Source organism: Dendrobates tinctorius, unplaced genomic scaffold, assembly GCF_039654945.1.
Source record: "Dendrobates tinctorius isolate UK_male_01 unplaced genomic scaffold, ASM3965494v1 ptg000015l, whole genome shotgun sequence".
In the NCBI taxonomy this organism is placed as follows: domain Eukaryota; kingdom Metazoa; phylum Chordata; class Amphibia; order Anura; family Dendrobatidae; genus Dendrobates; species Dendrobates tinctorius.
Window position 1 is genome coordinate 39,994,657 of NW_027361683.1, and position 27,778 is coordinate 40,022,434.

The window sequence follows — 27,778 nt, forward strand, 5'->3', positions numbered from 1 at the left end:
GAAAGGAAACTAGGAATTCAAATGTCATTCTCTTTGTGGTATTTTCAGGACACCTTTATAGTTGATATACCATATTTTCATTTACATCATGTTTGCTTGCATTTTAGGTTTTTTTTTTGGTACCAGGAACTATAAAGATGAGAGTTTTTTTTTTAGTACTGGAAACAATTATGTTAGCAATTTGGCTTACTAGCAGCTACGCAGGCAACAGGAAATGTGGAAAATGTCTGTAATCTGCATTTCAGGCCTATTGATCTCTCTATATATAGTATTTAGTGAGCTTAAGCGTCTATATATCACGCCAGAGTCAGCTATTCCTACTTTCTTACCTAGCTACAGTAACAAACGAGATACACAGAGTGGGCTTATTTAACATTATTTTCAAATACAAGAATATTATTTACATTACTGTTATTAGATACAAATCAATTTCATCCTCTTACAAATGTTCAATATTTTCTATAGCAGCCTCTCTGAATAGATCCAGTATATTAGAAACTTGATATATTTCTATAGTAAAAACAAAGCTCTGGCACAACAAATCTGAATGTATTAGGTAATGTAGAAACCTGGAGGCCAAAAGTCATACCTAGAAGCCAAGATGAGTGAGGGAAGCTTATTCACCTTGATAGAAGGGATTATAGAAAGCCGGCTGCAAGCATTTTGGGATTTCTTCAGCCCTGCATTAAACATGGTCAGTAACAAGGACTTATGAAGGATACTAAAGCTGTATACTCTTTACGAGTGAGCTGTCTTTGATGTACACACCGATCTCACTAGTTTAACCTTTCCATTTGCCTGACACTAAAAAAGATGCCTGACAGAATCAGGTAAAGCCACGCGTTTCAGGCTCCTCTGATGTACTTTGAATGTTTATCCATTGCATGACGATAATACGTTTAGAATGAGTTATCTATTACACTGTATCTTCCATTGTTACTCACTTGCTGATGATCACTGGGACTCTGGCATAAAACTGAATGGTTAAAGTTTACAGAATGCTTGTAAAGAAGGCAATTTGTTGGTATGTAACATTGCTCGCTTCTGATCAGCTAGGCACTTGGAGTACCTTATAGATAAAGTGCCACCTGAGAAAGCTTGTATGTAAAGAAAGAGATAATGCTCAATTTATCAGTACTCTTGTAAAAAATATTGTCAGTATTTTGCATCAGTTTTTGTAAGCTAAAACTAAGATCGGGTTAAAAAGAGACCACGTAAGGCAACAATCTTCCCATGATAAATTTGAAGAATCATTAGGCTATCAGAAGTCCTAGAAAGCCCTTAAGTGTTGTTATGGAAATTGACCCCTCCACAAGTAATGAGTGATCCGATATTTGTTGACATGGAGTTTGTTGTTAGCGCAGTAGACATGCTTGTGTTTGGTGCACTTCTCTGCTCACCTGCTGACAGATTTTAGGACTGTTTCATATGAAGTAACACAGGTAAAAACATTTCTACACCTCATGGAGTGGTGTCAGGCATGTGCACCATTTCACAGACTCCGTTCTTGTGATCAGTAGAGGTCCTACCATTTGGATTCCCAGTGATCTGCAAACTATCACCTTCTTTATGGAAATGTGATAACTTGCCGAGTTTGGAAAACCCCTTTCAGAATAAAACCTAGCTTTCTGTAATGACAGATCCTCTCTGGATGTCATGTTGCTTGGGGTTTGGGCATCATGAAATGGCTGTCCGGTTTCCTTTAAGTGAATGAGGCTAATGTGCAAATCAGTTGAAAGTAGAAACCAAAATCTGATGCAAGGAGACAAATAATACAAAAGCAGAAATGTAGAGCTAATAGACACTAGTATGAATTATGTATACAAACATTTGCTGAACCTAGGGCATTTATTGATTTTTTTTTTTTACAGTGCTGTAATGAGCATTTTCATATTTATCTTTAGGTCTATAAAACTAAAACATCTTCATTTAAACTGATAAAAAAATCTATATAAATGGTGTCTCCCAGGTTATGTATGGACTATTATAACTTAAGGGACCTTGTGGAAAACCACCGTAATGTGAATAAGGAGACCGGATGTTTCCACAAAGTTGAGGGACTTGTTCTCCCAGTTACACCAATATAAGAATGTAAGAATGCATTCTATCACTTCTGTAGGAACAGTGTCTCGTACACATCAGTCATATAGAAATGGTTTGTTGTAAATGGACGCAGATCCAATACATCCAGATGGGGATGGTTACTTTATGTGCATAAAGGTTACTTTCATGACAGGGTATAAGCAGCACACATGCTGTAACCGGTCAGCTTTGGGTACATCTGTGGAAGTAATTGCACCCCAGTACTCACTTACATTTTATTAGTATAAAATGTATCAGTTATGCTCCCAACAGAAAACATTGCAATATTTTCATCAAGTGGCTTTCTCCTGAATAGGCTAAAACAGCTCATTTGAAAGTCAATACACGAAGATATCCATTATTCATTGCTATATTCTGTTGTGTTGAAGGAGCCTGTCACGGTGCACATGCAGTCCGATCTGCCGACAGCATGGTATAGAGAAGAAGCTGAACAGAATATATATAATATAGGTTAGTTAGAAATGTTTGTCTTTTTATGCAAACAAACACCATCGATTTCAATGAATAAAATGCAAATTTTACTGAAAATTATCCCCCAAAATGTCTATCTTTCAGATCAGCTTCTCCAGCTCTTTACCATCCTGCCTGCAGAGCAGACGCCAGTCTCAACATGACAGGGTCCCCTTAATACTGTTGGCTTCAGCTAATGCCTAGTTTACAGGAGGAATCACTGTTCGGATACTCTGTGTCTTGAACCTCTCTTGGGCTTGGTTCACACTAACGTCTGGTCAGGTTTTCAAAACGGAACAGACAAACAGAATTCCTATCCATTATAAATGCATCTGTTGAATAACTTGCAAATAAAAGCAAAGGGGCCCTGTTGATCATGGAATTCATCTGGGTTCCAATATGTGTCCATTTTTAGAAATGCATTATGGAAAACGTTTTCTTTTCTCTAAAAACTGAGACATAACTGGACTCATAATAATCATTGGGGTTCCCCTAGTTGAAGACACACAGAATATCCGAACCGAAGTGTGAACATAGGCTGAATGTCACGGTCAACGTGTGTCTGGATGCAGCGGTTACCGCAAGGCGAACCCATAACACACGTGACCCTGGATACAGTGCCTCCAGTGGTGAATTTAAATAATAAGGGGGAACCTAGGAAACATTAACAATGGTGGGCCCTGCGATAGGGAATGGGGACATGGAGACCTCCTGCACTCCCCTGAGCCAGTGTCCCTGCACTCCTCACATTCCCTATGCAGGCTCCGCACCTGTCGCCGCACGCGAACCTTAAACCATTGCTCGCCCTGACCCTAAACCCTCACTAGGGAATCGGTCGGTGCGGAGACTAATCCCACCACTGCACTAGAGACACAAAAGGAAAGAAGACAATACAGGGGAAGCACCACTTAGCTTGATGCTCTGTGCTTATGCTCCTGCAACAGAGCCCCACCACCTGCGTGCGTCTTCTCCTCCACCCGGATCCATCACCATCCTGGATCCTACACCATAGTGCAGCCTTGGAGCAGAGTCCATCACCAGTTGCAGCAGTCCAGTCACAGAGTCCCAAGGATGAGTCAGCCTCTGCCAAGAATCTAAGCATGCTTGAGTCCAGCTCTCGGCAACCAAGTCGAGCATGCCGAGTGCAACTCTCTCCATAGTCGCCATTCCACCAAGCCACGCACGCACTTCCCGCCGACACCATAAACTGCGACTCCTCCACGCCATGCCAGCAATTCCTGCAGACACCATTAGCTGCCACTCGTCTCCTCTGGCTGACTGTGCAGGACTCCTCTTCAGCTCCATCCTTCCACCAGTCTCTCACAAACTCAGAATCAATGAATGAATCAATATCACCACCAGTGATTGCACACCCTGAGACTCATTTATAGAGCCCCAAACCTGATTCATAATTATGTGCGCATTAAACCTAAAGTGCGATACCACTAACCACCACCGGGGACAGTCAAGTCACTTTGGCAACTTGCCAAAAGGAAAAAAAAGTTCACTCTGCTTTTAAAACTGTCAGATCCACTTCAGATCATGACACTGACCTAATTATGGAGGACAAAATCAGTCTGGTATTCAGAACAGCGAATGCACTCACATCCAAACTGGATCCTGAGGCCTATGGTGAGATTCAGGCTGTGCATCTCTTTTTCTTACCATTCTTAATTGGAACCTAAATCTATTTCCATGGTGTTTTGTTAGTTGTGACAAAAAGCCATTTATGCCAGTGGGAAATGGCGTTATAACTCTCCAAAACAAATGCATTTTCCAGCCTGATAATTCTAAACCACTTGAATATTCGGATATGCCAGCCCAAGTAAGCTGCCCACATTTCAGGGTGCTTCTACTTTCCTGACCATGGTAATGAATATAACAATATATGAATGTATGTACAGAGGAATTTTGGAGATATTGTAAATCATTGATTTTGCTGAGTTGCAGTCTTACAATAAAGTTTTATTTTGCTATTCACAAGTGTTTCTTATTAATGTGTTTGTATATACCGTATCTAATGCAATGTGTTTTAAATGTTATTTATTTGGCATTTAACACAGGAAATTCCTTCTTGTATTTCTTATCTACCGTATTTTAAAGCACCATCAATTGTATGTGTTGTATATTTACATACACAACATAAAGTACAATAAATACCAGCTAATGCTGAGAGCCTGCTACACCGGGAGAGAGGACCCTGCCTGTCCTTGGGGGCTTACAACTGTTGGGGACCAGTGACAAGGATGGAAAGAAGAAAGCTGCTTGCGCATGGCCACTACCGTCTGCATTCTGCGGGTGTGTAATCATTTGTGTATAGAAGACGCAATGTAGGACATCTTATTAGAGTTGTGTCCAACATTAGACTAGTTTTCTACACGCTTTGTGAAATGAGTGCCACTCCCCTAGATCAGCACTTCTAATACATTTTACCATTTTTTGTTAAGTACAATTCTATATTGCATATGCACTTTGACATATACATTATTTACGCTCTTTATAAATTAATTTTATTCATTTCTGCTAGTGATGAGCGCAAGTACTTGTTACTAGGGTGCTCAGGTATGCACTAAATATCGTGGTTGACATGTTCGAGTCCTCGCGGCCACATGTTTCAAAGCGGCTAGACGGCCACAAAACACGCGGGGATTGCTCGTGTTTGTCAGGCAATCCCCGCATGTTTTTTTAAAAAAATCTAACAGCCATGAAACATGCGGCCGCGAGGACTTGAACATGCACCGCTATACTTGGTGCACACCCGAGCACCCTAGGCAAACGAGTAACGAGAACACGTGCTCATCACTAATTTATACACATTCGTTATACTGTAGCAGGAAGAGTAAAGACGATTAACAATAAATTGTCATCTAATTTTTAAACTAAAAAATGAAATAGTACCGATATACAGTACATAACATATATCAATATTACTTTAAAAGAAAATCAATTCATACAAACCTTATTAATGTTAGGAGCTGGGCCTGAAAAAGCCAAAGAAAGGGGAGACATAAGTGCAAGAGATGGAGATTCCAGAGCAACAAATTATAGCGATTTATCAGAGGCAAGAAGGTCTGGATACTCTCAATAGTGGAAGACTTTTTTTTTTACAGGATTTCAAATCATGCCCAATTTCTGGCCACTGGGTGTCTCCCTTCTATCTATCTACCTTGCTATCAACTGCCTGTCTAGTGTCTAGCCTCATACTGTATAATGCAGCCCCCATAGAATATAATTTAGCACCTCATAGGGTATAATGCAGCCTATCCACAGAATATAATGTAGCCTCCTCATAGGATATAATGTAGCCTCATAGGGTATAATGCAGCCCCCTCATAGGGTATAATGTAACCTCATAGGGTATAATGCAGCACCCTCATAGAATATAATGTAGCCTACCCCCATAGAGTATAATGCAGCCCCCCATAGAATATAATAGCCCCTTCTTAGGCTACTTTCACACTAGCATTTCCTGGAGCTGCGGAGGGATACGTACGGCCGCTGAGAAGCTCCGCCCCACTTTTTCTCATTGGGTAAGAAGGCCGTGCGCAGGTATGCGTTTGCCGGCACATGCGTCCTTTTAACGGTGCTCAGAGCGCACCAAAATGCGACAAGGTGCGTTTGGCTCAGGTCGGCGCACTGTCAAAAGGACGCATGCGCCGGCAAATGCATACCTGCGCACGGCCTGCATACCCAATGCTAAAGATAGGGTACACAGGTCGCATGCAGCGTCATGCACCCATAGGCGGAGCTGACCAGAGGAGGTGCAGCCGTGGGCGGATCTTCACGGCGGCCGTCTGCATCCCTCTGCAGCTCCAGGAAGCACAAGTGTGAAAGTAGCCTTAGAGATTATAATGCAGCCCCCCATAAAATATAATGTAGCCCCCCTAGAATATAATGCAGCCACACATAGAATATAATGTAGCCCCCTCAAGGGTATAATGCTGCCCCCCTATAGAATATAATGTAGCCCCTTCATATAGTATAATACAGCACACCATAGAATATAATGTTGCCCCCTCATAGAGTATAATGTAGCCCCTTCATAGGGTATAAAGCAGCCTCTCCATAGAATATAATGTAGCCCCTCATAGGCTATAATGCAGCTACCCAATAAAATATAATGCAGCCTCCTAATAGGGTATAATGCAGCTACCCAATAAAATATAATGCAGCCTCCTAATGGGGTATAATGCAGCCCCCCATAGAATATAATGTAGCCTCCTCATAGGGTATAATGCAGCTTCCTCATAGGGTATAAAAGCCCCGTCATATAGTAAGCAGCCCCCCATAAAATATAATGTAGCCCTCATAGAATATAATGCAGCCACCCATAGAATACAATGTAGTCCCTTCATAGGGTATAATGCAGCCCCCCCATAGAATATGTAGCAGTACTCACCAATATATGAAAGTACAAAACACAATATACACCTCTCCTCCTTGCTCCCCGCTGATCCCGGCTCTGCTCCGGTCTCAGCAGCTGCACTCCCGTCTGCCCGACACACCAGGATGGCGCGTGATGAAATGACATCATCACGCATCGGCAGTGTCAGAAGCAGAGCGGAATGATGGGGGAGGGAGAGTCATATGACGCTCTCCACCATTATTCTTTCAACTGTATCTATGATGCGGATACAATTGAATGCGGGGGAGGGTGGTGGTACTGGTGCCGGTCCCTCCTGACTCACGCCCCACAGTGGCAGCGTGGTGTGCCGCTAGTAGCTCACTGAGGACCCTTCGGAGAGCGGGGGTCCTAGGCAGCTGCCTAGTTTGCCGGCCCTGAGCAGAAATGCCGAGACAGATTCCAAGAAGTCATTGCCAATCAATATTTCTTTTCTCCTGCTCTCCTGTTTACAAACTACACAAGCATGACAGAGGCAGTCATGTCACATGACTTTGACAGGAGCAAGGCATACGGTGAGGTGAGGGAAAGGAAGTTCCAAGACGTATAGTACCGATAGGATCCTAGCAAAAAGAAACTGCCCACTTAAGTAGAGTAAATCGTAAGTTACAGAGCATGACAGTCGTGATAATTTCTTGACATATTAGACTGATATGTGAACCATAAGCAGTCTTAACATGTGGGAATTGAGGGCACACAGACAATGCTTTTTTCATGTTTTGGATGAGGTATATGTGCCCTTTAAAATGGACCTGTCACTCTCCTTTCAGACAATTTGGGATATCTGGAGGAATGGATTGTCCCGAGAAGAAAAGGTGGACACTAGCATGAGTCCGGTGCCATTCCAACAGTAAAGTATCCTAAGACCATTCATGAGTGGGGTTGGCTTTCATCCAGGGGAGTGAACTCACTCACAATTGTATTTAAGAACACTGTCCTGAATAAAGAATGGCATCCTAGAGCAACTTCTCCCCATCATTCTGGAGCAATTTGGTGATGAACAATGCTTTTCCTAGAATGATGGCGCACCATATCACAAGGAAAAAGTGACAACAAAGTGGATTGGTGAAAAAACATTGAAATTTTAGGTACTTGGATAGGAAACTCCACAGATCTTAATCCCTTTCATAATCTGTGATCAATCCTCGAAAAGGTGAGCAAACAAAAACACAGAATTGTTATGCCCTACAAGGAATGATTAAGCAAAAATGGGTTGTCATTAGTGATGACTCTGATCGAATGTGCTGGGATAATGTCTTATCCGAGAATGCTCGGGTGTTATCTGAGCATCTGGGCACGCTCTGTTTTTGAGTGCCTAACAAACAGGCAATCCCCGCATGTGTTGAGGCTAACATCCGCAAATCATGCAGCCGCAGGGACTCGAACTTAATATATGAGCCCTCCCAGATGCTCAGATAATACCCAATTGTGCTCTAATAAGACGTTATCTGAACACATTCGCTCATCACTAGTTGTCATCAGTCAGGATTTGGCCCAGAAGCCGATATCCAGCATGTCAGGGCGAATTGCAGAAGTCTTTAAAAATAGAAATATTGAGTGTTTGGTTTACCCCATAATGACTGCCGTTATGTCTTTTAATGGTGGCCATTAAGGGGCCTTAATCCTCAGCGCTGCTTTTTTATGGCGCTGAAGATTAAATGTGTAGCTCCCCCCAGCAGGCGAATATCCCACTGGAGACAGCTGTATATGACAGCTGGCAACCTTCAGCATTGGCACCCTCCTGGTTTTGGAACCAATCAGGGCCAATTAACCCTTTAAATATCGCTGTCAATCGTGACAGCAGCATCTAAGTGTTTAAAAAGGGGTTGAACAGTTTTTCAAGAGTTCGTCAATGATATCTTCCGGGACCTGCATTACTCCTGCGTTATTGTGTATCTGGGCAATATTTTGGTATTTTCCCAGTATCTGGCCTCCTACAGACGAGCAGTTCAGCAAGTTCTTCAGTGACGTAGGGAGAATCGACTCTACGCCAAGTATGAGAAATGCGTTTTTGAACAGTCTGCCCTTCCCTTTTTGGGTTACATTATCTCAGACACCAGACTCAGGCTGGATCCTGAGAAAGTCTCTTCCATCTTTAAATGGCCGCTGCCCATGGGAGTCAAAGCAATACAGCGATTCATTGGCTTTGCTATTACCGACAATTCATTCCTCACTTCTCCACTCTGATTTCTCCCATCTCAGCTATGACCCAAAAGGGAGCCGATCCAAAGAACTGGTCCTTCGAGGCTGAAGAAGCCTTCCACTCTCTTAAACGGTCCTTCTCTACCGCTCCCATTCTGCATCGACCGGATTTGAACAAAGTTCTTCCTAGAGGTGGACGCATCCTCTTTATGGGCTGGAGCTGTGCTCACTCACAAATCCTCCTCGTGTGTCCTGTGTTTTTTTCTCTAAGACCTTCTCGACTCCAGATATCTACTTCATCGAGGACTGGGAGTTACTCGCCATTAAGATGGCTTTGGAGGAGTGGCGATACCTGCTGGGGGGTGCAGTCTATCCAGTGGTTATGTACACGGACCATAAGAACCTGGCGAATCTCCAGTCTGCCCAGAGACTTAATCCACGCCAAGCTAGGTTGTCTTTTTTTTGCCCACTTTAACTTTCTTTTACATTTCAGGTCCGGTGACAAGAATGTCAGAGCTGATGCCCTCGCTCGCTCATTTCTGTCCGTGGACCAAGAGGAGGACCCTCAATTTATCATCGAACCGTCCAAGATGGTTACTGTCACTCCACTCAGCAAGTCGCAAATTTCCCCACGAAAGACCCTTGTGGCTGTATCCAAGAAGGAGCGAGTTTTGTTATGGGGACACACATCCAAGGTGGCTGGTCACGCGGGACAAAGGAAGACACTACATGTGATGTACTGTGTACGATTCATATAGCATCTTGTGCTTGGGTGCGAGGAAAAACACAGGACACAGGTGTGATTAGGAAGGACTTGTATTACTTCATACAAGCAAGCAAAAGGGTTCACACAGTTTGCAGATACAAGGCAGGAGACACAGCAGGCCAGAGTAAACTTTAAGCACAGCAGAACTTCCACAACAGGTTCATGGTCTCTCTCTGTTACTTCCCTTGCAACTGTGGATTTAGCAGGCAGCAGGTTTCCAGTGTCCACAAGTGTTCCCAAGTTCATCAGCAGGAGATGGCTGGAGTACCAAGTCCAAGACTTCCAGGAGCCAGGCCACTGGCTAACTGAAGACTTGATTCTGAAGCACTGATTGCTCAGCTGAGGCTGCTTAAGAGGCAAGAGGGAACGAATCAGGGCGGGAACATGGAAGCTGGAAACTCCATCTTAGGTGAGGGCAAGATAGCTGCAGCAGGACAGAAAGCAAAATGGCCAACAGAAAAAACTGTCCCCTTAGGGACAGCCTCCGTTTGACCTCAGACCAGGCGTGTCTGGGTACCTCTGATGAAACTGGTGGAGTAAGCGAGGAGCATTAATGTTATTGACTGGTTCCCATGAGTTGTCCTCCACTGGGTAGCCCTGCCATTTAATCAAGTATTGTAACTGATTTCTGTACAACCTGGAATCTAGAATCCTTTCCACCACAAATTCTTCCTGACCATCAACCAGCAGTGGGTCAGGGCGAGGAGAAGAACGTCCAGGAAATGTATTAGGTGTTGCAGCCTTTAGTAGGGAAACATGAAAGACAGGGTGGATTCTCATAGATCTGGGCAGCTGAAGACAAGCAACGGCACTTATAATTTTATTGATTATATAGGGTCCAATGTACTTGTGTCCCAATTTAGATGATGGAATTTTTAACTTAAGATTTCTGGTTGTCAGCCAGACCAAGTCTCCTACCTTGAAAGCTGGTGCAGGTTTACGAAATTTATCTGCTGCTTTCTTGTACCTTTCCTGAGCCAATTCCAGATTTTCCTTTAGAAGATCAATATTCTTTTGTAAAGATGTGATTCTTTCAGCCACTGCCGGCAAGGGCGTATCTATGGGAAATCGAGGCAGAATGTTAGGATGATAGCCTAGATTGGCGTAAAAAGGAGACTGCTTAGTGGAGGCTCTCTGAGGGTTGTTACAAGAGAACTCAGCCAGTGGAAGTAGATCCACCCAATCATCCTGTAGGTGGCAGATAAAGCAATGGAGATACTGCTCCAGGGTCTGATTGGTCCATTCTGTCTGTCCATTAGTCTGGGGATGAAAAGCAGAAGAAAGGTTTACTTTAATGTCCAATGCGGCACAGAAATTCTGCCAAAACCTTGAAGTGAATTGCACCACTCTATCTGAAATGACCTCATCTGGTACTCCATGCAAGCGAAACACTTTCTGAATCATCATATCTGATGTCTTTTTTTGCAGTGGGTAAGGCTGGTTTCACACTTGCGTTTTTTGCGCTGTGCTTTTGCGCAAAAAAGCATGCGTTTTTCCCCCTATACTTAACATGGGTGCGCAAAGACATGCGTTTGTACGCGTTTGTATGCGCATGCGTTTTTTGTAGTGTGCGCAAAAAATGCATCCTGTTACATTTTTTGTGCGTCCGACCTGGCTCAAAAAGACGCATGCGCACGCAATAAGCACAAAATTCACCCCAAAACACATTATAGTCTATGGGAGCGCTGACGTGCGCATGGTAATGCGCACGTCAGCGCAAAAAAACATGTGTTTTTTTAAAAAAAACATGCGCAAAAAGACAAAAAACGCATAAAAAGGCATGATGCGCTTTATGTGCGTTTGCACTGCGCACGCAGCGCAAAAAAACGCAAGTGTGAAAGTAGCCTAAGCCGACACAGGGAATAAAATGAGCTGCCTTTGTTAACCGATCCACCACCACTAGAATGGTGTACTTCCCTTGAGAGATTGGTAATTCCACAATGAAGTCCATAGAAATGGATCCCCACGGGCGGGACGGGGTGGGAAGGGGTTGCAATAGACCTGTTGGAGAGGAGCGTGGTGTCTTGCATCTTGCACAGACTTCACATGAAGTGACATAGTTTAAAACGTTCTTTCTGTAAGTGGGCTACCAAAAGAAACGAGAAAGAAATTCTTGTGTCTTTAGAACTCCTCTATGCACAGCTATCTTAGAATCATGGATAAGTTGCAATACTCTCAATCTGACCGTATTCTGACAAGACTTACATCCCTTGGAGGTTGCGCCAACAAAGAATCCGAATGGTATGCTTCCTTGATGTCTGTAATGATGTATAGTAGGTTTCTATGAAGACAGTGGCTAGATGATAGAGTCACAGACACAGGTATACGTGAAAGTAGTTTGTATTAAACAAGCAGCACAGAACAGCACAGGTGCTGGCGGAGCCAGATAATGACAGCAGTGGTAACAGCAGCAGAACTCAGTCCAGTAGATAGCAAGTTGTACACCGGCACTGTGTAGATGTAAGCAGACACAGTCTGAAGAATGCAGGCAAGGACAGTCACTTAGCCCTCTCCCTTGCGGGAGGGGAATCTTCGGGCACAGTGCAGTGGCAGAGAAAGTCACTAGGTAATTGATACTGGATGTGCAAAGGTAGCAGGGATAGTCTCTCAGGTGGAACGCACACAGCAGTCAAGATCTTCAGCGCATACCGTGAGTGCTGTAGTAGCGGTGAGCGGTGGAGGCAGGGCTGGAAGGAGCCTTCAGGCCGACCCCGTCAGAAGGTCCAGGCAGCGGCAGTTAGGCAGCAGGTAATCCAGGTGGATTCAGCAGGAAGGAAGGAGGTAGCACAGCGTGCAACTCCCAGCTAGCAGATCAGGTACAGGACGAGATATACAAGCAAGGTAGTCACGTCCAGGAAAGCTATTTAAACCCGGCGGGCGGGACCAACAGGCGGTGATGTCACAGGAACCAGTATGGCCGAACGAAGCCAGGCTTAAGGGCAACAGTAAGGGCAAGGTCCGGAACACAGCAGAATAGGAACGATGCTTACATTATTCCCCCCTTAAAGAATGTCCTCCGGACAATCTTCGACCAGGCTTGTCCGGGTACCTTAGATGAAACTGCTCCAGCAGCCGCGGAGCACAGATATTCTCCACCGGTTCCCAGGAATTCTCCTCGACAGAGTATCCTTGCCACTTGACCAGATATTGCAACTTCCTTCTGAAGATCCGTGAATCCAGAATCTTCTCCACGACATATTGTTCATGTCCATCAATGAGCACTGGAGCTGGAGGAGAGGAAGTACGCCCTGGGAAAGAATTTGGTACAACTGGCTTTAGTAGGGAAACATGGAACACCGGGTGAACCTTCCAGGCAGGGGGTAATTTCAGACGCACCGCTACCGAATTCACTAGAGCCACGATCTTGTATGGCCCTACAAACTTCTGCCCCAGCTTGACAGTCGGTGCCCTCACCCTCAGATTCTTGGTAGACAACCAGACCGTATCTCCCACCCTATACACCGGAGCCGGCCTCCTGGTACGATCTGCTGCTCTCTTATACCTTTCCTGCGCAGTCGTCAAGGTGGTCTTCAGAGCTTCCAAATTCTGCTGTAAGAAAGAAAGATGGTCAGACACAGCAGGCACTGCAGCCTCCTTGGGGAACTGCGGCAAGATGCTTGGGTGGTAACCCTGATTAGCAAAGAACGGTGACTGCTTAGTCGAGGAGTGCTGCGAGTTGTTATATGTGAACTCTGCCAGGGGAAGCAGATCTACCCAATCGTCCTGCAGATGACTTAAGTAGCAACGGAGGTACTGCTCCAGGGTCTGATTCGTACGTTCCGTCTGTCCATTAGTCTGTGGATGGTAAGCCGAAGACAGACTTACTCTAATATCCAGAGCCGCGCAGAAACACCTCCAGAACCTAGACGTGAACTGCACCCCACGATCCGAGATCACCTCATCCGGGACTCCGTGCAGACGGACCACCTCTTGAATCAACAAGTCTGCAGTCTGTTTTGCTGTGGGTAATCCAGCGCAAGGGATAAAGTGTGCTGCCTTAGTGAGGCGGTCCACGACCACTAGAATGGTGTTCTTACCCTTGGAGACCGGTAGTTCAACAATAAAGTCCATTGAGATGGATCTCCAGGGACGAGATGGTATAGGCAAGGGTTGTAACAACCCGGAAGGCGACGCACGAGGCGTCTTGAACCGAGCACATACCTCGCAGGATGACACGTATCCCTCCACGTCCTTCCGGTACGAAGGCCACCAGAAGTACCGAGCCAGGAACTCTTGGGTCTTCGTTATTCCACGATGTCCCCCAATCTTAGAATCATGGATCAGTCGGAGGACTTCAAGTCTTGTCACCTCTGGTACATACAGCCGATTCTCCTGTAACCACACTCCTCCATTGTAATTTAGGCTTACTTCGGGGGTAGGTTGCCTTAGCAACGGATCTGCTGCGTATGCTGCTTTGATCTCAGACAGAAGATCCTGATGATGGATTGCAGAGATGAAATGAGCGGGAGACACAACAGTACTAGGAGACGACTTAATCACTTCCTCAGGAGCAGCAATCCTAGATAGCGCATCTGCCTTACCATTCCGTGCCCCCGACCTGTAGGAGATGATGAAGTTGAATTGGTTTAGAAACAAGCTCCAACGTGCCTGACGTGGGTTCAAACATCTTACGGACTGCATGAATTCCAGGTTTCGGTGGTCGGTAAGAACTGTAATCGGAGTTGAGGACCCCAGCAGCAAGTGTCTCCACTCCTTGAATGCCGTCACAATCGCCAGTAACTCCTTGTTCCCTACGTCATAGTTCTTCTGCGCCGGGGATAGCTTCTGAGAAAGAAAGGCACAAGGATGAAGAACTGCCTTCTCACCTCCTCTCTGTGACAACACTGCGCCGATGGCGACATCCGATGCGTCCACCTCAAGAGTAAAGCTCAGGTCTGGGTCTGGATGTCTTAAGATGGGAGCCGACACAAATTTGTCCTTCAGCCGTGTGAACGCCTCCTGGGCTTGCGGAGTCCACCGGAACGGTACCCCCTTCTTGGTCAGTTGGATGATGGGAGCCACAATCTCAGAGAAGTTACGGATGAAGCGCCTATAGAAGTTGGCGAATCCCACAAACCTCTGAACTTCCTTCACCGATCCTGGCGCTGGCCACTCCTGGATCGCTCTGGTCTTTTGATCGTCCATCTGGAGACCCTGTGGAGAGATGACATAACCGAGGAACTGCACTGTTGCCCTGTGGAACTCGCATTTCTCCAATTTGATGTAAAGATGGTTATGCAGCAGGCGTTGCAGCACTGTCCTCACGTGGAGCCGATGTTCCTCGAGATCACTGGAAAAGATTAAAATGTCATCGAGATACACAACCATAAATACATCAAGCACATCTCGGAAAATGTCATTAACAAAATGCTGAAAGGTTGCAGGAGCATTTCGTAGTCCGAACGGCATGACCCGTGATTCGAAGTGTCCATAACGGCAGCGGAAGGCCGTCTTCCACTCATCTCCAGACCGAATTCTCACGAGATTGTAGGCTCCCCGAAGATCCAGTTTGGTGAATATCTTAGCCTGCTTCACCCTCTCCAGTAGTTCAGAGATTAAGGGTAGCGGGTGCCGATTCATGACCGTTACCTTGTTTAAATCACGGTAGTCCATGCAAGGACGCAGACCCCCGTCCTTTTTCTTCACGAAGAAGATTGGTGCACCCGCAGGAGAAGTAGACGGTCGGATGAAGCCCTTGGCGAGATTCTCGTCGATGAAGTCCTTCAAGGCCTTTAATTCAGGACCAGACAAAGGGTAAATACGCCCGAATGGGATCTCCGCCCCAGATATCAGTTCTATCGGGCAATCATAAGGCCGGTGGGGAGGTAACATATCTGCCCTCTTCTTATCACATACCTCTGCCAGATCCTGATACTCCATTGGTAATTGTCCCTCAGTCGTAGCTACTACCTTGGGGATAGCAGCGACCTTAGGAATAGCGGGGTTGCTGTTAGAACTTGGAGGGAACTGCACTTCCCTGGTCTCCCAGTTGATGCGAGGATTCTGAACCTGGAGCCAAGGTAACCCCAGGATAATAGGAAAGTGAGGAGAAGATATTAGTAAAAAGGACAAATGTTCCACATGTTCCTCTCCAATGCATACCTTCACCGACTCAGTCTCCATGGTTACCGGTCCCGATGTAAGTGGTGACCCGTCTACTGTCTCCATCAAGACTGACGACTCCCTCTTCACTGCCCTGATTCCATGCTTCCTTGCAAACGCGATATCCATGAAGTTTCCACTGGCCCCGGAGTCCAACATGGCGGCGCTCTCGACACACCGACCCTGGAAGCAGACCCTCAAGGATAGGTAATAGTGGGAATTCTTCTTAGTAGCGAAGGAGGAAACGACGGATGTCATCGAGATCACCACTGCGTTCAATGGAAGAGATGCCAGCGAATTCATATCGGCAAAGTCCAGGTCTCTCTGATTGTCTCTGCCCCCCGAATTGTTCAGATCTAGGACGCAGGACTCCCCCGCCTCAGAGTTACAATCAATGATAGCTGCAGCCGTCTTACGTCTCCTGACTGGACACTCGGAGATGAAGTGACCGGTCCCCCCGCAGTAGAAGCACAGGTTTTCCTTAAAGCGATGCTCCTTGCGGGCATCAGGAGGATTTCTACGTACGGCATCCACCTGCATCGGTTCGGGCTCGGGCTCGGGATTCCTCCTGCTGGTGACATCTCTGGAGGGAGAAGAGAACGGAACAGTGTTATTAAACCGTAGATCAGACCAGCGCTCCTGTCTGCGCTCAGAGAGTCGATTGTCAATGCGGATGCAGTGGTTGATGAAGTCCCCAAGAAGCACGGGCGAGTCCCCGCGTGCCAGTTCATCCTTAACTGCCGTAGACAATCCCCTGCGGAAGATGGCCTGCTTGGCTGCCCCGTTCCAGGTGGTGTCTAAAGCCCATCTACGGAAGTCCAATGCATACTCCAGCACCGAACGCTTCCCCTGCCGAAGGGTCAGCAGCGTTGTCTCAGCAGTATTAGCTCGGTTCGGGTCATCAAACATCTGCGTCATTGCGGCAATGAAATTGTCCATAGAGTTAAGCAGAGGGTCGTCGGTCTCAATCAAAGGGTTGGCCCACGCGAGCGCCTTACCAGACAGCAGCATGACTATGGTCAGAACTTTGGAGCGTTCCGTAGTGAACTGTGGGGCATGAGCAGCAAAGAAGATCCGACACTGGTTCAAAAATCCTCGGAATTTATCCCTCTCACCAGCGAACCGGAAGGGTGGAAGCTTCGGGAAGGTCGGTGTAGTATCCCGGGCAACACCTGCTACCTGCGCGGCTGGGGCCTGTTCCAGAGCAGCAATCCGATCGAGCTGCATAGGAATCGCTTGCTCCAACGCCAGAACACGATCACCCTGAAGAGGAGCTGCTTGTTCCAGCGCCGTAATCCGATTTGCCAGTCGTTGCAACTGTGCCTCTGCTGCCCCGGCGTTGTGTTCGATACGTTGCTCCAGCGTGTCCAGCTGGGTCCTAATGCCTGCCACATCCTGCCGTATCAAAGCAAGCTGCTTGCTTACACGTTTCTCCAGGGACTCTACACCTGCGGTCTCCATATTGGTGGCTTGTATATCCTGTAATGATGTATAGTAGGTTTCTATGAAGACAGTGGCTAGATGATAGAGTCACAGACACAGGTATACGTGAAAGTAGTTTGTATTAAACAAGCAGCACAGAACAGCACAGGTGCTGGCGGAGCCAGATAATGACAGCAGTGGTAACAGCAGCAGAACTCAGTCCAGTAGATAGCAAGTTGTACACCGGCACTGTGTAGATGTAAGCAGACACAGTCTGAAGAATGCAGGCAAGGACAGTCACTTAGCCCTCTCCCTTGCGGGAGGGGAATCTTCGGGCACAGTGCAGTGGCAGAGAAAGTCACTAGGTAATTGATACTGGATGTGCAAAGGTAGCAGGGATAGTCTCTCAGGTGGAACGCACACAGCAGTCAAGATCTTCAGCGCATACCGTGAGTGCTGTAGTAGCGGTGAGCGGTGGAGGCAGGGCTGGAAGGAGCCTTCAGGCCGACCCCGTCAGAAGGTCCAGGCAGCGGCAGTTAGGCAGCAGGTAATCCAGGTGGATTCAGCAGGAAGGAAGGAGGTAGCACAGCGTGCAACTCCCAGCTAGCAGATCAGGTACAGGACGAGATATACAAGCAAGGTAGTCACGTCCAGGAAAGCTATTTAAACCCGGCGGGCGGGACCAACAGGCGGTGATGTCACAGGAACCAGTATGGCCGAACGAAGCCAGGCTTAAGGGCAACAGTAAGGGCAAGGTCCGGAACACAGCAGAATAGGAACGATGCTTACAATGTCCTTAAGTAGGTCTTGATTATGAATCACTCCCAGGAATCTAGAGTCAGGAATAGTCTTAGGAGGAGTAAGTGGACGGGTCTCTGTGGAATGAATCCTAGAGAGTGCATCAGCCTTTCCATTGCGCGATCCTGGCCTATAAGAAATTACAAAATTAAATTGGTTTAGGAAAAGCTTCCAACGAGCCTGGCGAGGAGTCAGGCACTCAGCCGACCTCATAAATTCAAGGTTGCGATGGTCTGTCAGGACGACTATTTGCTGTGCAGCACCCTGAAGAAGGTTTCCATTCCTTGAAGGCGGCAATAATGGCCAACAATTCTCTATTGCCCACATCGTAGTTCCTCTCAGCCAAGACAACTGCTGGGAAAAGAAAGCACAAGGACGCAAGACATTCTTCTCACCTGTTCTCTGAGAGAGTATAGCTCCGATGGCACAGTCTGAAGCATCCACCTCTACTATGAAGGCAAGTTGGGGTTGGGATGCACTAGGATAGGTGCGGTGGTAAATTTATCCTTTAGATGGGAAAATGCTTCTTGGTATTGAGGGGTCCAGGAGAACCTAGACTCCTTCCGGGTAAGTTGTGTGATAGGTGACACTACCTCAGAGAAATTCCTAATAAAACGTCTGTAGAAATTGGCAAACCCGATGAAGCGCTGCACCTCCTTCACATTCCTAGTGTCATGATCCATGCGTTATCAGGACAGATAAAAGCACAGGTAACCTTTTTTTTTCTCAAGCTGTGCTTAGAGATGTTTTTGCTCCCGGTGGCCATTTGGATTATTGCACTGTGTTGTCGTTTTTTCTAAGTTTGCCCCCCGGTGGTGGTGAGCGTCATTGCACTCTGTTTCTTTAGTTAAATGCACATTTATAATGCAGGTGTGATTGCTGGCTCTGCTATAAAAGAGTCACAGATGTTGCAATCAGCGTTGGTGATAGTATTCATTTCAACCATCCTTGGTGGAGGAAGGAGCTGGAGAACGTTCCTTGCAGCACTGTCTTAGCCCTGGAAGGAGTCAATGGGGAATTCCTTGTAGCTCTGACAGAGCTTGGTGGCAGCGTTTCAGGAGGAGACCTGCATTCTGGTGGTGGACTCTGTTGCCAGGAGCAAGTGCAACGGAGTAAAGCTAAGTGGTGTTCCCCTGTTTGTGTTTTTCCTTCGTGTGTATTGGTACAGCGGTGGGGCCAGTGCCTGCACCACCCAGCTCCCTAGTAGGGGATAGGTGTAGGGTGTGCTAGGGCGACAGGTACCCTGAGCGGCGTCCGGTGTGGAACCGGCATAGGGAACGTTAGGAGCGTTAGGGACACTGACTCAGGGGAGTGCAGGAGGTCTCCACGTCCCCTTTTCCCTATCACAGGGCCCACCGTTGTAACTGTTTTCCCTTCTCCTTGTCTTGTTTACAGTTACCGGCCTACGGGCCATGTCACACAGGACTGTATCACGTGCCACGTCTTGTTGTTTACAGTTACCGGCCTGCGGGTCGCGTCACACAGGACAGGTCCACGTGACATTATCACCAACCCATAACTTTTTTTTTTCCTGCTGAGCCATGGACCCAGTTCAGATCTTTGCCCAAATGCTGCAGACCCTTACTGATGAGATTAGGGGGCTGCGCGGTGAGTTGGTGCAGCAACTGCAGCAGTTGGTGGGCTTTGGGGGCTTGGTTCAGAGACAGGCTCAGCCAGAACCCAAGATATCCCTCCCTGACAGATTTACTGGAGGGAGAGATCAATTCTTAGTATTCCAGCAAGCCTGTAAATTGTATTTCAGGCTGCGTCCTCGTTCATCAGGGAGTGAGGAGCAACGGGTGGGAATCATTATGTCCCTTCTTAAAGGGGATCCCCAATCCTGGGCCTTCTCCCTACCGGACGATTCTCCATCATTGGTGTCCGTGGACGAGTTCTTTGCGGCTTTGGCGCTTGTGTATGGGGATCCTGATGGCATCGCCCTGGCGGAATCTCGACTCCGTAGGTGTAAACAGGGAGCCCAGGTTGCTGAGGAGTACTGCTCAGAGTCCACTAATACTCAGTGGAATGACCCTGCACTTAGGAGTCAATTTGTGCAGGGTTTGTCTCCAAAGTTGCAGGATACTCTGGTGCAGTACGCCGCCCCCCAGGGTTGCTGGAGGCCGCCATGTCCCTTGCCATCCGGGTGGATAGACGCCGTAGGGAAAGACATATACAAAAAGTGCCCCCTGATGTCCTCGCTAGGGAGGAGGACCCACCAGTGCGGATGGAGGAAACCAGACAGCCCGGTGTTGTTGATACAAAAAAGGGGGTGTCTGCGGCTCGTCGTGGTGGTGGGGTATGCTTTTCCTGTGGGAAGCCTGGCCATTTTATGAGAGCCTGCCCAGTTCATGCCAAGTCTCCTGACGAACCCATGCAAGTAGGAGTAGCTAGGTTGTATTCGGAGCTGCCTACGGCTTGGGGAGTGGTGTCGGCATGTTTGTACTGTGGGCAGACTGGTCATGTCTTGAAGGCTTGCCAATTGCGCGCCCAATTATCTGTGCCATCTGAGATGCCGCATGCCCCTGATCGCTTGGAGGGAGGCGACCAGGGAGTATACATTTCCTCCATTTTGCCCTCCCAAGGTACTATGTCAGCAGAAGTGTTGGCTGGCGGCGTACCGGAGGTGATGGATTGGCGGGCGAGGGAAGTGGTCAGCTGGGGGCACTCGTGTAAGGGCTGCTGCCTAGGAAATACTGTCTCTGCCGTCTCTCTTCCACGGACCCCTCCTCTCCGGTGAGAGCAGCAGATGTGCTGCAGTAGAGTAGGGGCAAATCTCAACCCTCGCCATTGGCCAACCCTGGGAGGTGCAGACCTCGTGGTGGAAGGGGTTGGAGGGTGGTGTACCCCTTGGTGAAGTGCGGGAGTGTGAGTGTGGTGACACAGGGGGACACCTCTGTTTGTCAATCCCAGAAAGAGTTCTCCAAATGGTGACAAACGAACGAGTGGCAATAAACGTTCAGGTCCGGACCTGTGTGTGAACGAGCGTGTATGGGTGGCCACCAAAAAACATCCAGTGGAAGTGTGTTGTGGAATGTTACCAGCTCATACCAAACATACACATACACAACTCGTTCCCCAGGTCAGCGCTTCGGAGATGTGTGATGCCTCCAGAACATACGTTGCCAATACCAGCGGGCTCGTTTGTCATCAACCTGACATGCAGGTAGTTGCTGGGGTGAACTCTGGGTCTGGGCGTCCCCGCTGTAGGTGGTTCCCTGATGGGGAGCGGTCTTGAGGGTCCAGAGGCCCCTCATTAAGGGGAGGGTACTGTCATGATCCATGCGGGATCAGGACAGATAAAAGCACAGATAACCTTTTTTTTCTCAAGCTGTGCTTAGAGATGTTTTTGCCCCCGGTGGCCATTTGGATTATTGCACTGTGGTGTCATTTTTTCTAAGTTTGCCCCCCGGTGGTGGTGAGCATCATTGCACTCTGTTTCTTTAGTTAAATGCACATTTATAATGCAGGTGTGATTGCTGGCTCTGCTATAAAAGAGTCACAGGTGTTGCAATCAGCATTGGTGATAGTATTCATTTCAACCATCCTTGGTGGAGGAAGGAGCTGGAGAACGTTCCTTGCAGCACTGTCTTAGCCCTGGTGTGAAAGGAGTCATAGGGGATTTCTTGTAGCTCTGACAGAGCTTGGTGGCAACGTTTCAGGAGGAGACCTGCATTCTGGTGGTGGACTCTGTTGCCAGGAGCAAATGCAACGGAGTAAAGCTAAGTGGTGTTCCCCTGTTTGTGTTTTTCCTTCGTGTGTATTAGTACAGAGGTGGGGCCAGTGCCTGCGCCACCCAGCTCCCTAGCAAGGGATAGCTGTAGGGTGTGCTAGGGCGACAGGTATCCTGAGCGGCGCCTGGTGCGGAACCCACATAAGGAACGTTAGAAGCGTTAGGGACACTGACTCAGGGGAGTGCAGGAGGTCTCCATGTCCCCTTTTCCCTATCACAGGGCCCACCGTTGTAACTGTTTTCCCTTCCCCTTGTCTTGTTGTTTACAGTTACCCGCCTGCGGGCCGTATCACACAGGACTGTATCACGTGCCGTGTCTTGTTGTTTACAGTTACCGGCCTGTGGGTCACGTCACACAGGACGGGTCCACGTGACACCTAGGAACTGGCCAATCTTTGATGGCTTGCGTTTTGCTTCCATCCATACTAATTCCTTGTGTAGACATTACATACCCCAGAAATTGAATTTCGGTCCTATGGAATTCACACTTTTTAAGTTTGATGTAAAGATAGTTCTGTCTTAGGCGTTCTAAGACCATTCTCACATGTCCATGGTGTTCCTCTGTGGAGTTAGAAAAAAATTAAAATATCATCCAGATAAATCACCACGAATGTATCTAGGAGATCCCTGAAGATGTCATTCACCAAGTGTTGGAAAGTGGCTGGGGCGTTACACAGACCAAAAGGCATGACTAGATATTCAAAGTGTCCGTAGCGTGACCTGAATGCAGTCTTCCATTCATCCCCAGGTCTAATACGGACCAAGTTATAGGCCCCACGGAGATCCAGTTTAGAAAAATTTTTGGCATGCCACACTCTCTCCAATGGTCAACGGGTAGACAGTCGCACTCAAAATTGAATGTCACTTGCATCAGAGTCATTAAAGGAATTATGATTTTTATTAATTTTTTTCAATAAATCAAGAAAAGTGAAAAAACACCGCAAACAGAGATCAGATTCCAAACATGAGTATTACACGGTTACGTTTCGACCTATACCTAGGTTTTTCTCAAACCATACTGCAAGATAAAAATGCAAAGAAAAATTATTTACCACACTAAACAAAGTGATCAAGATAATGTACAAAAGGCTAGAGACATAGTGGACATAAATATATACAAAATTAATAAAATTTAAAAAGGGTGTATGCTGAAAAACCCTATAGATACAAAATATATAAACATCTATGTAAGCACACATAGGACTACACATGGATCTGCGCAATAACAGGAATGCAGTGTAAGACAAGAAGATGGTCATAGGAGATATTGCAGACTATTGGCAAACAAATATACAATACTAATCATAATGTGCTTGGATAAATGGAAAGTGAAGCTGGGTGGTGGAGACAGAGGCGTATCTAGGCTCTCTGGCACCCGGGGCAAGAATCCGGTTCGGCGCCCCCCCTCCCCAAGTACATATGCGACTTGCACACTTAGCCATGTACCTACGAGCTGCTCTCCCTAATGCTCTCAATGTTCAGTAAAAAACTGAGAGAAGCAGGAAGAGAAGCTCGTTGTCAAGTATGAAAATCGCATATGAGTGAAGTGTCCGTGTGATGACTACTGGAACCTGCAGCGCTGAATCCTGACATTGCAGCTTCTGAATTCTCACAACGAATGCACTGCACACATTTAGGATTCTCCCTTGCCGATGTACAGTCATGTCAGCACAAGTATGTGATTTATATACTTCTGGCCACATTCCGACTAGACGTGCCCGGCCTCGCTCCGTTCACTTTCATTGAGTGAGGCCACACATGTCTAGTCAGCATGTGACCGCATGGATGTAAATTACCAGCATGAGAGAATCCTAACAGCGTGCAGTGAGCACTGTGAGAATTCAGAAGTCTGCAGTCACATAGAATGACTGCAGACTCAGCACAAACCTGGACAACCACTTTAATGCTCCTAACAAATAAAAACATGAGAATTAGTCAGTAGCACAAATAACATTTACATCCAGGTACCTTATAGATGACGTCGTCTCTGCAGTCAGTCTCCTTTTCTTCTAGACCCCATGATGAGTTTTCTCATCCACAGCTGTCTCTGTAGACTTCCATCTTCTCCGGTCTTCTGCAGCAAATCTCCACACGACGCCCTTAAAGATAGAAGTGTCATTATAATGCTCCTAAATAAAAAATGTCTGCAATATACTGTCCCCTCACACTATTCCCCTCCCTCCTCATACTGTCTCCTCTAACATCCCACCTGTTCACCATACTGTCTCCTCATATATTTACCCCCTCACTCTCTATACTGTCTGCTCACACATATCCCCGACTCCCCATACTGTGTCCACTTACATTAACCCATTCGTTCCCCATACTGTCTGCACCAATCCCCCATACTGTTTCCTCATACATACTCTTTATTTTGTGTCCTCAAATCTCCCCACACATTAAATCCCCCCATCCCCAATCCCCCACATACATTAAGTACCCCCATCCCCATTCCAAATCCCCCCACACAATAACCCAATCCCCACTCATTAACCCCCATCAGCACTCCAAATACCCCCACACATTAACCCCAACCCCACTCATTAACGCCCCCATACATTAACCCCCATCCCCATTCATTAACCCCCGCACACATTAACCCAATCCCCACTCCAAATCCCCCCACACATTAAATAACCATCTGCACTCTAATACCCCCACACATTAACCCCATCCCCATTCATTAACCCACACACACATTAACCCCCATCCCCACTCATTAACACCCCCACACATTAATCCCCATCCCCATTCATTAACCCCCGCACACATTAACCCAATCCCCACTCATTAACCCCCGCACACATTAACCCAATCCCCACTCATTAACCCCCGCATACATTAACCCAATCCCCACTCATTAACCCCCATCACATTAAATAACCCCCATCTCCACTCCAAATCCCCCCACACATTAACCCCATGGCATCCCCACTCATTAACCCCCATCCCCACTCTAAATACCCCCACACATTAACCCCATGGCATCCCCACTCATTAACCCCCATCCCCACTCTAAATACCCCCACACATTAACGCCATGGCATCCCCACTCATTAACCCCCATCCCCACTCTAAATACCCCCACACATTAACCCCATGGCATCCCCACTCATTAACCCCCATCCCCACTCTAAATACCCCCACACATTAACCCCATGGCATCCCCACTCATTAACCCCCATCCCCACTCTAAATACCCCCACACATTAACCGCCATCCCCTCTACAAATCCCCCCCATCTCCACTCATTAACTCCCCCTCATCTCCCATCTTCGGTGGTTCTTCAGCTCCACAGTGGAGCACACTTACCACCAGCGTTTGCTTTGGGCGCCGGGGAGTGACGTCAGCAGCGTGATCACATGACCTGATCACGCTGCTGACGTCGCTCTGGCCCGGCGGTAAGAGCTTCAATTGTACAGGCGTCTGTATAGACGCCAGTACAATTGTTCCCTGGGAGCCGGCACACGCTCCTTCTCTGCGCCGGCTGTCAGCTTGACAGCTGACAGAGAACCGCCGACTCTCAGGCGGGGGGCGGCAGAACGCAGCCGCCAGGGAGGACACTGCGGACCGCTGCATTAGGCGGCCCGACTGCGCCCCCCTGCTGGCTGCGCCCAGGGCAACTGCCCCGGCTGCCCCCCCCTAGATACGCCACTGGGTGGAGAGAGCGGCTGGCTCAGGAAAGTATAGCAAACATGAGATACTAACCTCAATAGGAGTGTCAAGGTATATGGAAAGAGGACAATTTTTCAGAGTCCCAAAGTAAGGGCTGTGGGGAAAAAAAAAAAAAAAAAGGGAGAGATAATAAGAAAAAAGGAACAGAGGGTAAGCAAGGCGCCAGGGGGTGCTGCTGTACTGATCTGTGGCACTCTCTCCAATAACTCCGGGATCAAAGGCAATGGATAACGGTTTGTAACCTTATTGAGTTCCCTGTAGTGTAGCCAGGATCTGCAGGAGATAAAGAGTGGCGTATGAAGCCCTTGGCTAGATTTTCATCTATATAGTCCTTCAAAGCCTTTAGCTCGGGCCCCGCCAGGGAGAAGATCTTACCAAAAGGTATCTCTGCTCCAGGCAATAATTCAATTGGACAATCATATGGACGGTGAGGGGGAAGCTGGTCAACATTCTTCTTGTCACACATATCCGCATAGTCCTGGTATACAGCTGGTAGTTCCAGGACTGACATGGTTACTTTAGATACAGAGCAAGCTGAAACTTCTGGACTCATCTGTTTCTCCGGAAAGTGTATTTCCTTGGTCTCCCAGTTAATTGTAGGGTTCTGAGCCTGCAGCAATGGTAGCCCTAGAATAATGGGAAAGTGGGGTGAAGAGATAAGCATAAAAGACAGTTTCTCCTGCTGATCTTTGCCCATAAGGACCTCCAAAGGCTCCCTTTCCTGATCCACTGGTCCAGCAGTCAGCAGGGAGCCATCCACAGTCTCCATCTGTACTGAAGTAGCCTTCTTCACTGAATGTTTCCCGTGTTTCAGAGCAAAGGAAATATCCATAAAATTGCCGCTTGCCCCTGAGTCGATCATAGCAGAGCTGGACACCCAGACAGAGTCAAACCAGAGTTTGATGGAAAGGAAGCAATGAGAATTGTTCTTCTTACAGCTCAGCTGGGACACCACTGAGGAAACTTGAAAAATTGCTGCGTTTACACAGTCATCGGCCTCAGAACTAATGGAGTTTAAGTCCGAGAAATCAATATCTATGGCTGCCGATCTCTCTGGAGCCTGAGGCTTGGACATGACAGACCTCCTTTCGCAACACTCACAGTGAATGACTGCTGCAGTAGTCTTGCGAGAACGGCTGGGACAGTTTATAATAAAGTGCCCTGACTTACCGCAGTAGAAATATGGATTTTCTTTTAGGTGATGATCTTTGCGTGCATCACTAACCAGTCTCTGTACGGAGTCCACCTGCATGGGTTCAGGTTCTGGTTCCCGTGTGATTCTACTCAGAGGTTCCTTAGCTGGGGAGGAAGATATGAAAAAGTTAGTGCGATTACTTTCGAACCATCTCTCCTGTCTGCGTTCAGTAAGACTAGCATCGATATGGATGCAGTAGTTAATAAAGTCACCTAACACAGTGGGAGGGTCTGCTTGAGCAAGTTCATCCTTAATCAGAGGAGACAACCCTTTCCGAAAAATAGATTTTTTGTCGGAACTGTCCCAAGTGGTATCGAGAGCCCATCTCCTGAAATCCAAGGCATATTCGGCTACTGAGCGCTTACATTGGCGCAAAGTTAACATGGCTGCTTCAGCTGTTGCACCTCGGTTGGAGTCATCAAACACCTGCCCCATGGCTGAAATGAAAGCATCAAGATGATTCAAACATTCATCCTCAGTCTCAATCAGAGGATTTGCCCATATCAGAGCCTTGTTGGTAAGCAGCATGATTATAGTAAGCACTTTGGATCGTTCAGTGGGAAATTTTGAAGCATGTGCAGAGAAAAACAGGTTGCATTGGTTAATAAATCCCCTGATTTTTTCACGTTCACTGCCAAAATGAAAAGGGGGTAGCTTGGGGATCCCAGAACTCGGGGTTATGGCTGGAGCCTGGACTCGTTCCTCTAGAGCCTCAATGCTGACTCGTAAATCCTGAGTAGTTTGTCCAAAAACCTGCAAATTGTGATTAGTAAGGTCCTGCATGCTTGCAAAGTGGGTTTTTAAAGTCTGTATATCTGCAAGAATTGTATCAGTCACTCCGCACAGCTCCTTTATGCGAGCTTCCATCTTCCAGATCCTTTAAGGCAGAAGTACTGGAAGGAAAAAAAAGCACACTAGTGTTTACCTGAGGTAACACTCCAGTGTAAAAAGAAGGGAATGGGCTCACCTGGAATGGTTGTGAGAAGTCACAAC